Raw genomic sequence first — 14,437 nt, 5'->3', positions numbered from 1 at the left:
CATAACCCTGTATTATATTTAATGAAATTAAATAATGAAGAATCTGCGTAAATGTATGCGTGTTTCTCGCATTGTGATAAAACAACGTTAGCTAGCGCCATCAAGTTTTGAATAACGTACGTCTCCACTCGAATATGGGCATTTGGCCCGTGGTTCGATTCCCGGCGAAGGCGATTGGTAATTTTTCATCTCGTCTGCCTCCAAATAAACCTAAGGTCTCTACAGTGGCGCCCGAACTAAAAGGGTTGTTGATGATGACTCTCCACACCCAGGATTTGCCGATTGGGTCCCCTAGAAACCCCAGTCGCTCTTTAAAAGGGGGAGTATATATGGTATTTCTCCCGCCTCCCTAGCGTGCCTTCGTGATGTAGTGGTCCTGCACGCTGGGCGGGTATCCAGAGGTTCGTGGCTCGATTTCCGGCGAAAGCCTTTGCTAATTTTGCATCTTGCCTGCTTCCAAAAGTACCTAATATCTCTACAAACAAACTCAACGATTTAAAAGCGAGCAATGGAAAAAGCATTTTTATCTCCCGATCGCGAGACTGTGTATCGGAAATTCTAAAGCTATGCTTATTTTAAAATTATTTTGCGACATTGCTGTTTAACTGAATTGTATGGCCTAAGGGCAAAGAATATGATATTTAATAAATAAAGGTAACACACAAAACGTTAAGAAAAGTCCCTTTGGATGGAATATAAAATCTGAAAGCTTTCAGATTTTTTTAATATTATTTTTTTTATTTAAATGTCATTCTTCATTGACTAGAGATTAATTTGTAGGTTCCTGCAAGTCGCAATTACAAAAGCCTCCAGAATTCCAGTCGTATTTCAGGTGAAATGAAATCTTTCCACTTCATAAATCCCTAGTTAGCTGTTTGCACACAAGAATGTGCGTGATAATCCTATTCATTTTAAATTCAAGTTTTTAATTCCTTTTAATATTAACTTGCTAAACAAATAATAGAATACCGCTTTAAATAGGAAAAACATTTTATTATATGTTCTACAAAGTGGTTTGAATTTACGAACGTCAATACACAATAATATTTTATAGCTCAGTTTTTGATACCAATATCGACAACGTTTACTCTACAGTCTCGTATTTTAATAGCATCTGTGTTTACTGTCGCGAATATATTTCTCAGGAACCGTATACGCGATATTATGTCAATACTTTATACCTCAGGCGAATGAATTTCGCGTCTAAATATAGTACTATATAAATGCAGTTTACTATAAACTGCAGTATTACTGAAAGCAACATTCTTTAATATAAGTCCTATAAATATATGTGTAAAGACACAATTCTAACTTAATTGGAATTCCAAGCTATTTTCCGGTAGAATTACATTGAAATTGACTGATTTGCATTTAGTAACTAGTATGAAGCATACTTTATTACTTTTCTAGAGCTTAATTTTTAAAGAGAAGTTTATACACTCATCAGTAGAGGACGAAATTCATTGCTTTTGGACAAGTGCTCCCCATATTGCATTGCAAATATATCTAACAGCGCTCTAAAGCTTTTTTCATAAAATGCTTTAGAATCTCAGGAATTAGGTTACAGATTTGATAAACCACTTTTAAATATGAAAACTGGAATTAAGTTGAAGAACACCACAGAATTAACTTAGGCCTAAATATGGAGCTTTAACTGATATAATTTTAATAATATACATATGATCTATAATAGAGGTTTTCAATCTGGGGAAAATCCCTCTGGGGGTTGGATTTCATATACAGCTTTTAGTGTGCGGCGGATGCGGTTAGCCTTTTATTTAGCTGTTAAGCATTTAGTTTTAAGTTATGAATATAATAAAATCATTTTTAGTTTTGTTATTTAACAACATTTTCTATAAAAGGGAAGACAGAGCTTCAGTGGAGGGAATGCAGTAGTCTTTTATTTATCTGTTAAGTTTTTGGTTTTATTTTATGAATATAAGAAACTAATCTTATTCAAGTTTTTGTATTTATCCTCATTTTCTAAATTTTTTATTGTTTAATTTACAAAACACGTTAAAAATAATCTAAATCTAGGTAAGTATAAATATATTTATTTTTGCGAGTTTTCTAAAGGAGGGGGGAAATGATATTCTAGTAGTGGTGAAAGGGATGCATGGGGGGGCTGCAAAAAAAGGTGGAGAACCTCTGTTTAGTTCTTTTCACTGTTTGATTTATAAAAACACATTAAAATAATCAAAATAAAATTTAATTAATGCATATGTGCTTAAGTAGAGGGGGGGGGAATGATCTTCTACCCACGGAGGTACATGAGACAAAATACGTTGAAATCTACTGCTCTACAAAATATGAAAAGACGTGTTAGCGAAACTTTCATATAACAATTTATGTGTGAATTGATAGCTATTTCCTTTATAAATAGTGCACACATAAGTAGAATGCATCTGTTACCAGCCTTTCCTGATGAAAGGCCCTGAAAAGTCAAAGAGTAATGGATGATAGAGGTACAGTTAGAACTTTAAGAAAAAAAAATGAAATTATGAAATCAATGTAAGAAATCGGCTTTCGATTATTTTGGAATTAGAATAAACCAAAAAAGACGAAAACTTACTTGGGGATATTTTATATACTCTTATTTTTCTGTAGCATAGCAAATACATAAAAAAGAAGTTTTAAGGCTACCAAGGATATAGGAAATTCTCGAGAAAGTTTGGTTATAAAAGCATAAAAATTACTCCACTAACAGTTTGTCTCTATAACAAATCAACAGCAGAATAATAGTTCGTAGGATAATTATTAAAAAATGAATATATAAACCTTTTCGTTAACCAGAGTGTCAAGTAGCTAATAACTAAAAACTATGAGCAGCTTATGAATTAAAGGACAATATCATACAAATAATTTCATTAAACTGAAATTATGGTTCCACTTTTATTAATAATCTTCTAAATTTTTATACATCACTGATTTCTGCAGGGATACACTTGTAAAAGTCATGTTTTACATAACCATTTTCTAGTATAAATGAAAACAAAGACAAGCAGAATGAATTTAAATGTACAGCAACCATTCAGCGGGATTAGAAATGTAAAGAAATAAATTACATTCTTTGTACATTGTTCTCACTAATACAAAGCGAAAGCTAAGTACTGTTGAATCGGAACTTGTTATTTGTTTCCTGAAAAGCCGCAAAGAAATTGATAACTCACTATACGACGTATGTCTGAAAGCAAGAAATAAATGTAATTCCAAAGCACTACTGAAGTAAGTGGACAACACTTAAGTTGGTTTACAAGACTGAAAGATGTTCTTTCCTTTTGCCAATCGTAGAGCTTAAATGTAGAGCTGGAAGTCAGGAATCAAGCTACTCCCTTCGCTGGCTTGACACTAATGAAGAAGAGACGCTTTTAGACAGCTCAGTGCCATTAGGCGCCTCACAACTACAGCCCTGCAATTCCTCCAGTTCCTTTCGTGAAAAGAGCGTAAAACCTACGGTGGAGACCGAACCGCTCAGGCTGAAAGCTTTTAGCTAATTGCAATTACGTCTGTATTGCGAGAACTGCTAATTCTCTTAATGGTGGCGTATATTTGGCGAAACCATCTGACCCAGCCAAAACAGAAATGTTGATCCACATGAATAACAAATTGTGGGGAAGAGGTAGAGAAAATAACCCAAAAAATTGTGCCAGTAAATATACAGGAAAAATTAGAGGAACCAGTGCCATACCTTGTTTAACAAAACTACCTCAACGTGTTCAACTATGCCTTCAAGATACTTGCCTTTACATCTAAAAGTTGTGAAAGAAGGGAAAAAAAGTTTCTTTTACTTTATTTACGCATTTCCTTTCACGTATTTTGGAATCGGAAATAAAAATTTAAAGACATTTGATAATCGCAATTATTATAAATATAAACTACCAAATGCTTAAAAAAGTGATAAAAATTTATATATCTTATAAAGATAACGCGTATAAACAGCTCAAATTTCTCAAAATTCTAGTATTAACAATGTAGCTTTTTAGAAGCAATTCGTATAATTTACTGATGCCCACTACTCGATGGGCATTTCGGTTCGGTTCATGTCCTGGCTGAATAAGCGCTTTCGTGGCTTTTCCGAGAGTAACAAAACTAAAAGCACAGCTTCCCTGAGAAAGTTCTCCACGAAGGCTAACCTCTGTTAAGTAAATAAACTTCTAGTTCTTTACCATAATCAGTTAAACAAACCAATAAGTTGTTAACTAAAGTTATGTAAAATATGCAGCATATCGTAAAAAGACTAGGGCAGTTCACAAAATCAGTTTTCTCTTTTTTAGCTTAATGAAGCTAAAATTGATTAATAATGCTAAATTGAAATTAGATGGGCTACAGACGAATGTATGTACACACACCAACACTTAGATACATATATTCGATTGTATTCAACATATTTCATTAAAAATTATATATTAAAGTATTTAGTAAAATTATAATTACTATAAGTCTTAGTATAAAGAAAGAGGATAATTCTATTTATTCTTCAACTGTTATCTCAAATCCTGTGTAAAAACTAATAGATTTACATTTAACAGAATATTTATACCCACAATTTAAAGTTTTTCTGCAGATTGAATTATAGTTTCGTAAACACTACAGAAATATAGTTACAAAACTGTTAAAATGTCAAATGTTTATTTTACTGGAAAATTCGCCTTCTAAGTAAAATAACAAATATTTTGAAATGTAATTACTTGACTTCCTAAAATATATCATTAAATTCAATAAATTTCTGTAAAATTCTTGACACCCAAAACTAGTATGATGCAGGATTTTCTTTAAAATGAATGGCGAGCTTTAAGTTCTCTCAGAAATCCCAAGTTCGCATATCTCAAACTATCATGTTTCGTTTCCTAAATCTCATAGCTAAAAAGGAACTGAAGCAATTAATATAGGATCAGTTTGATGAATGAATGAGGGACGGAAATTCAATTCTTCGTTCAAACATATCTTCTCTAGGCATATGATAAATGACTATCTGCTTGAGGAGTTTAAGATGAATGCATACCCTCATTTGATAGTGCCCAGCAAGTCCCTAATATCTTCTTAGAATGACGGATGCAATACATATTAAGAAACATCTTGAAACAAATGCACATTTCTATACTCAATCTTAAAGCAGCACAGACATTTTTCTTCAGTTCTTTATATTTTTCAAAATTTGGGGTTTATATTTCTAAAAGAATCCACAATTTTATAATTGAAATTTAGTTTTTATTCATGTCAACTTTTGTTTAGCTTCATGAGAAATTATGTAGAACGAATCTACCGAATAACTATTTTCAATCTATCATGCGAGATGTCATTAAAAGGACAGTGCTCGGTTGATTCATATTGCTGTACCTCATGATTTTTGTCAACTGTTTAGGTTTTAAGTGTTATTGAAATTCTATTATTTACTCTACTTATCCTCTGCTTGGGATCACTACTGAAAATCCTTCTATATAACTATCCTATAATACCTATTATATACATGTAATTTGGAGGTATTAATAATAAACCATGTCCTATGTATTTCCCTATGCAGGATACCTGAAAAATATAACGGTCATTTTCAAATTTTCGCTCGTACTAAATTTATCAGGACAAAACATTTAAAAGCTGTTTGCCTTAGAAACTGCTTGGTGTTTGCATAACAGAAGAGTAAAACCAGGAACGCCCCATGCACTCTATGTATTTAGCAGTCAGAAAATGAAATGTGAGACGAAATGTCAGCAGTTTATAGTTCTATTCACTCTTCAGTTAGTTGCTCCATTCATTTCTCGATTTTGGTAAAAAAAACAGAGGTCTGTATATTAAGTTATAACGCTTGTACACTATCTCGAAAGGATGAATTTTATCAATCAGTATGGCGGCATAGAGAACTGAAATCGCTCCCACACATAAATCTGATGTTCTCATCCAGCAGCTGAATTGAAATTATATAGAATGAATCACTAAATAAATTTCCGGATAGAGGAAAGAATTAACCGCTTCATCATTTTCCCAAAATTTTCAGATAAATAAATAGGATTGGATCACTTCATTTATGCAGAAGGTATGAGGCTTATTATGCCAGAGCTTCTCAATTTTGACAGAAAATAGCCTACGAGATTTAATTTGAGGGTCGCAAAACCTTGATTATCTATCACTAATATCGAAAGGATTTCTGAGTCTGCATGTTTTCTTAAGTATACCCCCTCTGCAAAGATGTTAAACAGTCACAGACGCAGACGTCGTTATGATGTTGCAGTCATATGAGCGAGATCCAAACCCAGGACAAACAGCGTGGGCAGTCAGTTTCCGCTAATTAGCTTACCTTCCAGACCGGCTAACCTATGAGTAATACATTTAATTATATCTAAGAAGTTTTTTTATGTTAATCGGTGTCTTTTAAGATCCTGATAAAGGTGTCGGCTGATGGCAACATTGCAGTTGTTTGATCCAGTGATTATTATCTTTGTTCCTACGCATATTCATCACAGAAAATGAAAACGAAGTCACTAAGATAAAGAACACGAATACTCCGTCAACATTACTACGCTAAAAAGATGCAGAAAGTGTTTGAGAGTTGTTTAATTTGGGTTGGAAGAGATGTGATTGCGAAACATGTTTACTGTACCTAAAATTCCAAATCAACATAAATTTAACTTTGCATGATTTTTATGGTTGCAACATTCGTCACGAATCATTTAGAGTATCATTAACGCAACATTACATTACTATCTTGCGAAGTATAAAAGGAAATTTCACCAAACCGAGCAATTTTTATGCTGAAAGAAATATCAATATTTCCTTTCTCTAATAATTTAATCAATGCATAGCTGTTACATGATTATAACTTTGTGCAAACTACCACATCACAGATGTTCAGTTGCTGCGATTTGTAATTATTAACAGTTAACCTATGATATGATCATAATTATGTGATAATATGAATCAAATAGCTTATAAAAATGTTATCAAGCCTGCGGGATACATAACAATAGCGCAGGATGTGTGAATATGCTAACGAATATGCTAGTCGAACATAAAAATGACAAGGGATATCAAGTAGGAATTTGTCTTTATATAACATTTGTTAGTAGATATCTCACTATATTTCTTTTATCATAAGGATCGAAAGTTGAAACGAAGACCTTGAAAAGGTCAGAAAGAAACTTAATTTTACCCGAGAATCCCTATTTTTCGCTTATTTAAAAGCGCTAAATGGGAAAGTTAAGGTATGGAAAAAAATATTATTATCTGAATGGTAGTATACTACAAGCGTATTCATGGGAAATGTTTTAATAAACATTAATACAAGGACCAAAATTGCTCCTTTGACTCCACAAACACAACAACTAATAGAACACAGTTTTCTTGTCCATATGTTCATTAACAAGTGCATCTGTGCTTGTGCATCTATCTTATATCACTGATTTTCTTTAAACTTAATATTTAATAGCATCTTTTCTTTAATAAGGACCCTTATTTGACATTTATACGTTTTGAATTATGTTATGCCTGCATAAGCAAACTATACCAAAGCAAAAATAAACAAAATATATCTTAAAAAAAAGTAATCTCACAAACGTATTTATTTTGAAATTTTAATCTTTCTTAGATTAGAAGAACAATTAGAATATCTGAAAATATCGAGATTCAATTAATAGAAAAATTGTAATTACTTAAATGAGAGCTTCGAAATACCTTTCGATCATCTTGGATATAATTCATTTACTGGGGAAAACAATACAAGCCACTTTCTTAGGAAAGGCCATCAGAAAAAGAGTCGATCGTTACATTGCTGACCCAACAAAAACAAATCAAGCGAGAAAGAATGTGACTGGACAAAAAATGGCCGTCGTACCTGAATAGAAAAGGACTCCTCGTGTCAATACCTTCCGTCCCAGCTGGATCCCGTTTCCATTGGCTTTTCAAGGACCTCTGTACCCGTAGATTAATTGAATTACTCAAGACCCATATCTGCATGGCATCTGATTCAGACAATTTTTCGGAGATTATGCGATAGCTCTCTGGGGAGTTTTCTTCAGTCAAAGAGACAGAAGCTTAACCCGTTTATTCATTATCTCAAGTCCGAGGGGTGTGCTTGTCAGTTTTATTATTTTTATTTTAGCATTGGTTAGGAGTGCTAAGTTTTATTCTCTTCACTTTCGTTAAATACTCACATATATTATGCGCTGTAGAAGCGGACTTTAAGCACCATGGGGGGGTAATTTTGCAACATTGTTCCGCTCTGAAAGGAAGTACACAATTAAGAAATACTAACGAGTAATCTTGTCGGTAATAATGAATAACCTTGTTTGTAAAACGAGCGGCTATGCAATGAAGAATTTATTCACTGCATCATTAAGCATGTGCTTACATTTTGCAACTCAGCACGACACAGACTGATTGAAAATAAGTGTAACGAAACAGAATATAATTTTATACACAGACATTTTAATCTCGCTTATCAGTGGGTTATTATGTGAGATTCCTATTGCGTCATAATCGGTGATTTGTCCTTGACTCGCATCTGTTCGTTACGTAGAATAAGTGGGAAAGAAGAAAGTTCATTTTTCGTACTGAGTCTTGATAAATGAAACTGTTAAGATTTATTGATGTCATCAAGTTTTCTAAGATGCGTATCACTATAATATATTGAGATATCTTTCAGTGGCATAAATATAAAACAATATAACAGAAGGAAGCACGTTTATAAATTTGGATGCCAGTGCCAGGAATGCGCCTCTTGTACTTGTGGGTATGTGATGTCTGTAAGTAAAATTAAATTAGATTATAAATTTAAATTATCGCCAATTTTAAAGAGAAATGACTTGAAATAAAATGCTTAAAACTAAATCTGAAATTGTTTTTGATTGAATTGGATTGGACTATTTAATTATGGTAAAGCACACGAGAGCTATCTGCCTAAGGGAAGAAATTATTTTTGAAATGTTAAATAAGACGTATAGACATTTAAGAGTATGGATATTAAATGCAAAATGAGCCAATCAGGAATACTAGTGCAAGGGGCTTTAATTAAATGCGTTGCTAATTAAAACCAGGAAAGCAAGATTTTCAGCTTAAAGTTGGAAACTTTATGGTATTAAAAGATATGTTGGAGTTACTACGTAATTTTTCGCAATTGTAAACGGCTGATTTTACGATTCAACATTACACAAGGGGGTAAAAACGACCAATTCATGGATGAGAAAGGAACTTTAAGCAACTATTCAATTAATATTAAGCTGATATTAAGTCTACATTCTCAAATTTTGTTAAAACGTTTTTGTTAGAATAACGGTATTTTGTCCATAATTAAAGAGGAAACATTTTCTTTTTCTTTCTCAAGGAGAGATTATTAATACTTTTATCCCATTTTTTCAAACAGAATATTTTATTTTTAAAATTTGAGAGCTTTATGAAAATTAGACTTTGAAAGCTATACGAATGCATGGATAAATAAGCATACATCGATCTATGCATGTTTTGTATTATAATGTAATTGTTTTTACACTTTTACTTTAGAATGAGATCGTGATTTTGGTTACATTATACAGAGTACAAATCGACCCGAATAAAACATTCCAGTTATAAATACTTCAGATGTTATAAAAACTGTATGACACGGTCCTAAAATTATTAATCTCTCCAATTGTGTCATATATTTTTATGAATATATATCGTGCATACATTGCTGTAAATTTACATGCTTTTAATTTGCATTATTATAAATTTGTGTACATTTATTTTATATTCTTATAAATTTGTTTAAATATTCTTATTTATTTGCTTTGCTTTTTAGTACAGTATGACATAAATCATGTTTTCTGTTACGTTACACAAAGTATAAATGTACCGTATAAAACGCATCAGTGCTAAATATTTCAAACATTATAAAAGCTCGTTCATTTTTCCTAAAATTAATAATCTTTCCAATTATGTCACAGACTTTTTATAAATATGTATATATTACTATAAATTTATAACAATTTCATATGTGTATGGGCATGTATCTATTTTCCCATAAATTTGTGCAAATACTTTTATTCATTTATTTTGTGTTTATATTCATGATTATTTATGTAAGATAATTTTCTCTATGCAACTGTTTTCTGCTTGTTAATAGCTCTGTTAGGAAAGCTATTTCTAAAGGTTCTGAACATGACAACAAACCTGATGACAAGTTACTGATATATGGCGAAGTATCTTGAATTATAATCAATTTTGTGAAATATCTTGAATCTTCTACATAAAGTCTGCAAACAGCCGATAAAAATGAAAGCTTAAAAATTTTTCGGCTTTTTCTTTACCTTTTTTGAAAGAACCAATCGTTTTAATATGAGCTTTTATTTACCTCACTCATAGTGTTTGCCGCTATGGTGAAAAGTGTGTCATTGGCTTTTAAACTATTTTCTGATAAGTTACTGACTTCAAATTGTATACACACTGTTCGAGGATGGCAGTACAATGTGATGAAATAATCTTTTTCAAAATTCGACTGAAAATCCCATGTATTTTTCTCACATATTTTTAACGAAAAAAGTAAACCCCTCATAATTTGACTGTTTACCTAATCGGATAGAGCAGAAAAAATCTTTTATATTAAATTTATATGAATTTTTTAGCATAATTTCTGATGTTTTGGCAAATTTTTTAAAATTACCATATTTTATCGACCTTTTTTTGACGTCCATGATTTTAAAATTTCAATATCTAAAAATTTAGCAGCTATAAAGTTTTGAAATAAACTATTAATTGTATTATTATCTACATTTTTTAAAATATGCTGCAGGCTTTTAAGCAGAAGGTGAAATGTGTTGCGGTTCTTTCTTTGGCGTCACATGATTAGCTTGGAGTTTCGAAGTTACTAGATCATTAAATGTCACATTAAGCTTACTACAAGAAATCTGTGCCATTTTATAAATATTAGTATTTCTTTCACCCTTTCTTAATAGATAGATTTAATAAATATTAATAAGGTAATTTTCTAGATTTTTATGATGGCACTAGAATGTGGTAAAATGACTTTTCGTAAGCTGAAATTCTTTAGATTTTTTTTATGTTTACAATACAGTGAAATGAAGAAATTTTTCAACATTTTATTTAGACTTTTTAAAATTTCATTTGGAGACGATTTTTTGCACATATCCCCATTAAACGAAGAAAACTACAAATCTCCAAATCCTTCGCAACACGAAAGGACTTAGCTGGGGATTGAACCTTCACATCACCAAGACCCTACACAAAACGGTCAAACATCATCCCATATAGAGCTGAGAATATGGGTTCTGTATATGACGGAAAGAAAAAAGAGATTGTTAACATCCATACAGCAACAGTTCATGCTAAATATCACTTGTGGTTTTCGAACCACCTCCAGCTCAACCTTGAATGTCCAGCTCAACCTTGAATGTCCAGCTCAACCTTGAATGTAGGCATTATGAGCTACATAATCAAGCAATGAGTGAGGCTATTTACTAATCAGTCCTTCAACTCAGAAGAAGCATCAACTTCAAGGATTACATCTGTTCTGCAGACGGTTACGAACATGCCCTCCTCTATACAAAAAGACATCCGGGCGATCCTCATACTAAAATAAAAATCCAAACAATATCGACCCAAGAAACAAAGGAACTGAAGCCCACACTGACGGATCAAAAATCGAAGGAACAGCCAGTTCTGCAGCATTCTTTCAAATGCAACAACATCTTGGCTCTGAAAGAAATAAAATAAAAAGGCTACTTAAACAGCTCCAACAGCATACATCAAACGGACCTCTCAGCAATAAAAGCTGCCATCAACATTGCGTCAACAAACAACGTCCCCAAAATATCCATTAACTCAGACTCCAAGCAGCCATACTCTCCATTAGAAATCCATACAACTGTTTTCACTGGCCCGTGAAATTAACCAAATCTCTAAATATCTTCAGTGCTGAAATAGCCATTACTTAGATCAAAAGGCACAGCTACAACACTGGAGACAATCTAGAAAATCGGACACAGCCGACAACCTAGCAAAAGAAGCAGTTTTTTCCAAGAAGGCGCATTGTTCAACATCAGAAATCGCAACTGCGACAAATCCTAAACAAACATCTAAACCACGAGTGGCAAGAAGAGTGGAATAACGCTACGACAAGGACGGCGTACCCACCGATTCTTCCCCAAAATCGGCACAGAAATCAGAAACTCCAAGTACTTTCTAATTTATTACTCAAAGATCGTGGCCCATATACAGATTATTTTCTTAAAACGAACCTCTCTAATACCTGCAACTGCGTTTGTGGAGTCAAAGGAGATGCAGACCATTACCCGTTCTGTCCTCTTACAAGTAACCTACATATCGAAAAATCACCAATCTAGATCTTAACTTCAAACGAATGGTGATATTTCAACGCCACCATTCTGCGATTATTGTTAAATTTCTTTTTTATATTTAGTTCCATTCTGCTATTATTATTAAATTTCTATGGACTATTAATATCTGTTACAATTATTAGATTTATATTCTATTACTATTTTTAGATTTCCATGACAGTTCCAAAGTCGTTAGATTTATTTCAGAGATAGAGACAGGAAAAATCCTCAATGACCGCTTCAGGATTCGAATTCTGGACCTACTGATGCTAGCCGGGCCTGCTTTCCAATTACAGCACGATGCACGCGGTGAAAAGAGAGAAAATTCACTATGACCTATTACGTGTATTATACAAATATATATCGATATACGTAATTTTATAATATAAAATAGAAGTAAATAAAACTAATTATTTTAATACAAAATATATAATTACATCTTTCTTGCTCATAGTGCGCATTACGTTTTATCACAAATTTTTTTCTGGTACTGAAACTGTTATATACAGGATTCAGTCACTATGCCTAAAACTTCATAAAAAAATCGAAAGATTTTACTCTTTCCAAATGCTGTTCTTAGATAATCTACTTTTTAGAAGATAAAATGTGTGAAATGTCTTTACAAGTCACATTCGAAAAAGTGAAGCGGTCTTCACTTTTGAGCCCTCCGAACTGGTCATTCTTCGAACTCTTTCGAGATCTCAGCCTCAGGGTGAATGAAGACTTGCTTCAGGCACATCACGGTATTTGCTTAGAGTCTTATCACAGTGGTTTTTCTTTTTATCAAGTCGTCTTTTGGGCTTGTTTCCTTCGGATAAGGAACAGCATTTCTGCTAGGATCAGATTAAGTCAAAAGAGATCCTTTCTTACTTTTCTTTCTTTATTATACAGCGCGACGCCAACCGGATCTGTCACTGCTGATAGACAACGTTTTTGTACCTACTTTTCCCTCCCTCCAGCTACATTTTGAATCGTTTTTTCGCAACGATGGATAAAAGAGAAGCACCGACATTGAGAAGAAAGAAGTAAAAAGTCACTGCTTTGTTGGCTGAAAATAATGTTCCCAAATCAAATTGAGACGCTTTAGATACACCGTTTTACAGGTGCTGTTCTTGTTCTTTTTTCTTTAAGTTTTGTCATTTCGTCTGCGGGGAGAGAAACAAAAGTGATAAATCACTTCGTTTGTATTTCCTTTTGTCTAGTTTAAGATTAATCCGCTCTTTCATAGGCATTTCGATAATAGCTTCACTTTAGAGAAAAGGAATTTTTAAACAACTGACTGAAGATTAATTAGTCGAACAGGGTTTGGAAATAAAATACAACATTGCAAATAAAAAACAATTGCAAGCATTATTTTATGAACAATGCAAAAATGTTAACAGTTTCAAAACAATAAATAATTCAGAAAACCTTAAATGTTACATACACAGGCTTAATTACCTGAGCCATGTATATAAACAAAATCAATATGTCAGGCGACTGATGTATTGATTTGGCTTACATAGCAATACTAATGATAGAACATATAACAATAGCATAAACAAAATCGAAAACAAATTAAATTATTAGCGTACGTAATGGTAAAACATCATTCTTCCATTTAACGGAATCACGATGATTGTGTATATCTATAGGCATGTAACATATATTTGTAACTGACGTTTCAAAACTGTTTTTAGGTGCATTAATCTTTATCCCTTAACTAAACAAGCTGACAATCCGCAAAGTAACCAAATCCTATGAGTTCCTCTAGGTGCTATTCCAGCGTCTCAACGGAACGAAAGGGTATGAAATTTGCGTGTTGTATAGCGTATGGAATATAAAACGAGCTATGTTTCCTTATAAAGTTCACCCGACACCCAATGACATCCTTTTCTTTTCGCAGACAACTGAAAAAAAAAGGCAGCTGAAAGATAAAAATTTCAGCTATTTTTTAACATTAAAAAAAAAAAAATTTAAAAAATTTTAAAAAATTCTTAATGTAATTTAAGGCGATTAGTAAATTAATGTACATAATTCTTAAGATAAAACATGCTTCTATACTGCGTATGACTCTGGCCACTAGGCCGGAAAATAAAATGTAATATTAGAGTAAGCTGCGTTTTTATCACCACTGA

The 14,437-nt window shown here is 32.6% G+C and overlaps 1 protein-coding gene and 1 long non-coding RNA gene across 4 annotated transcripts in view; one reads left to right on the top strand and one right to left on the bottom strand.

The window, feature by feature from the left end:
* Positions 1-14,437, bottom strand: part of LOC118184298 (protein O-mannosyl-transferase TMTC2-like) — a 797,990-nt gene that overhangs the window by 267,501 nt on the left and 516,052 nt on the right. The window lies entirely within an intron of this gene.
* LOC118185827 (uncharacterized) overlaps positions 8,614-14,437 on the top strand; it is a 59,925-nt gene continuing 54,101 nt past the window's right edge. The window contains exon 1 of the long non-coding RNA XR_004757663.2: positions 8,614-8,735. This is a non-coding gene — a long non-coding RNA (uncharacterized LOC118185827). The remainder of the gene's footprint in view (positions 8,736-14,437) is intronic.

The sequence above is a fragment of the Stegodyphus dumicola genome, chromosome X1 (assembly GCF_044657685.1).
Source record: "Stegodyphus dumicola isolate Sdum_Otavi_A_Nest chromosome X1, ASM4465768v1".
Lineage (NCBI taxonomy): Eukaryota > Metazoa > Arthropoda > Arachnida > Araneae > Eresidae > Stegodyphus > Stegodyphus dumicola.
This window is presented reverse-complemented; position numbering and strand designations above follow the sequence as displayed.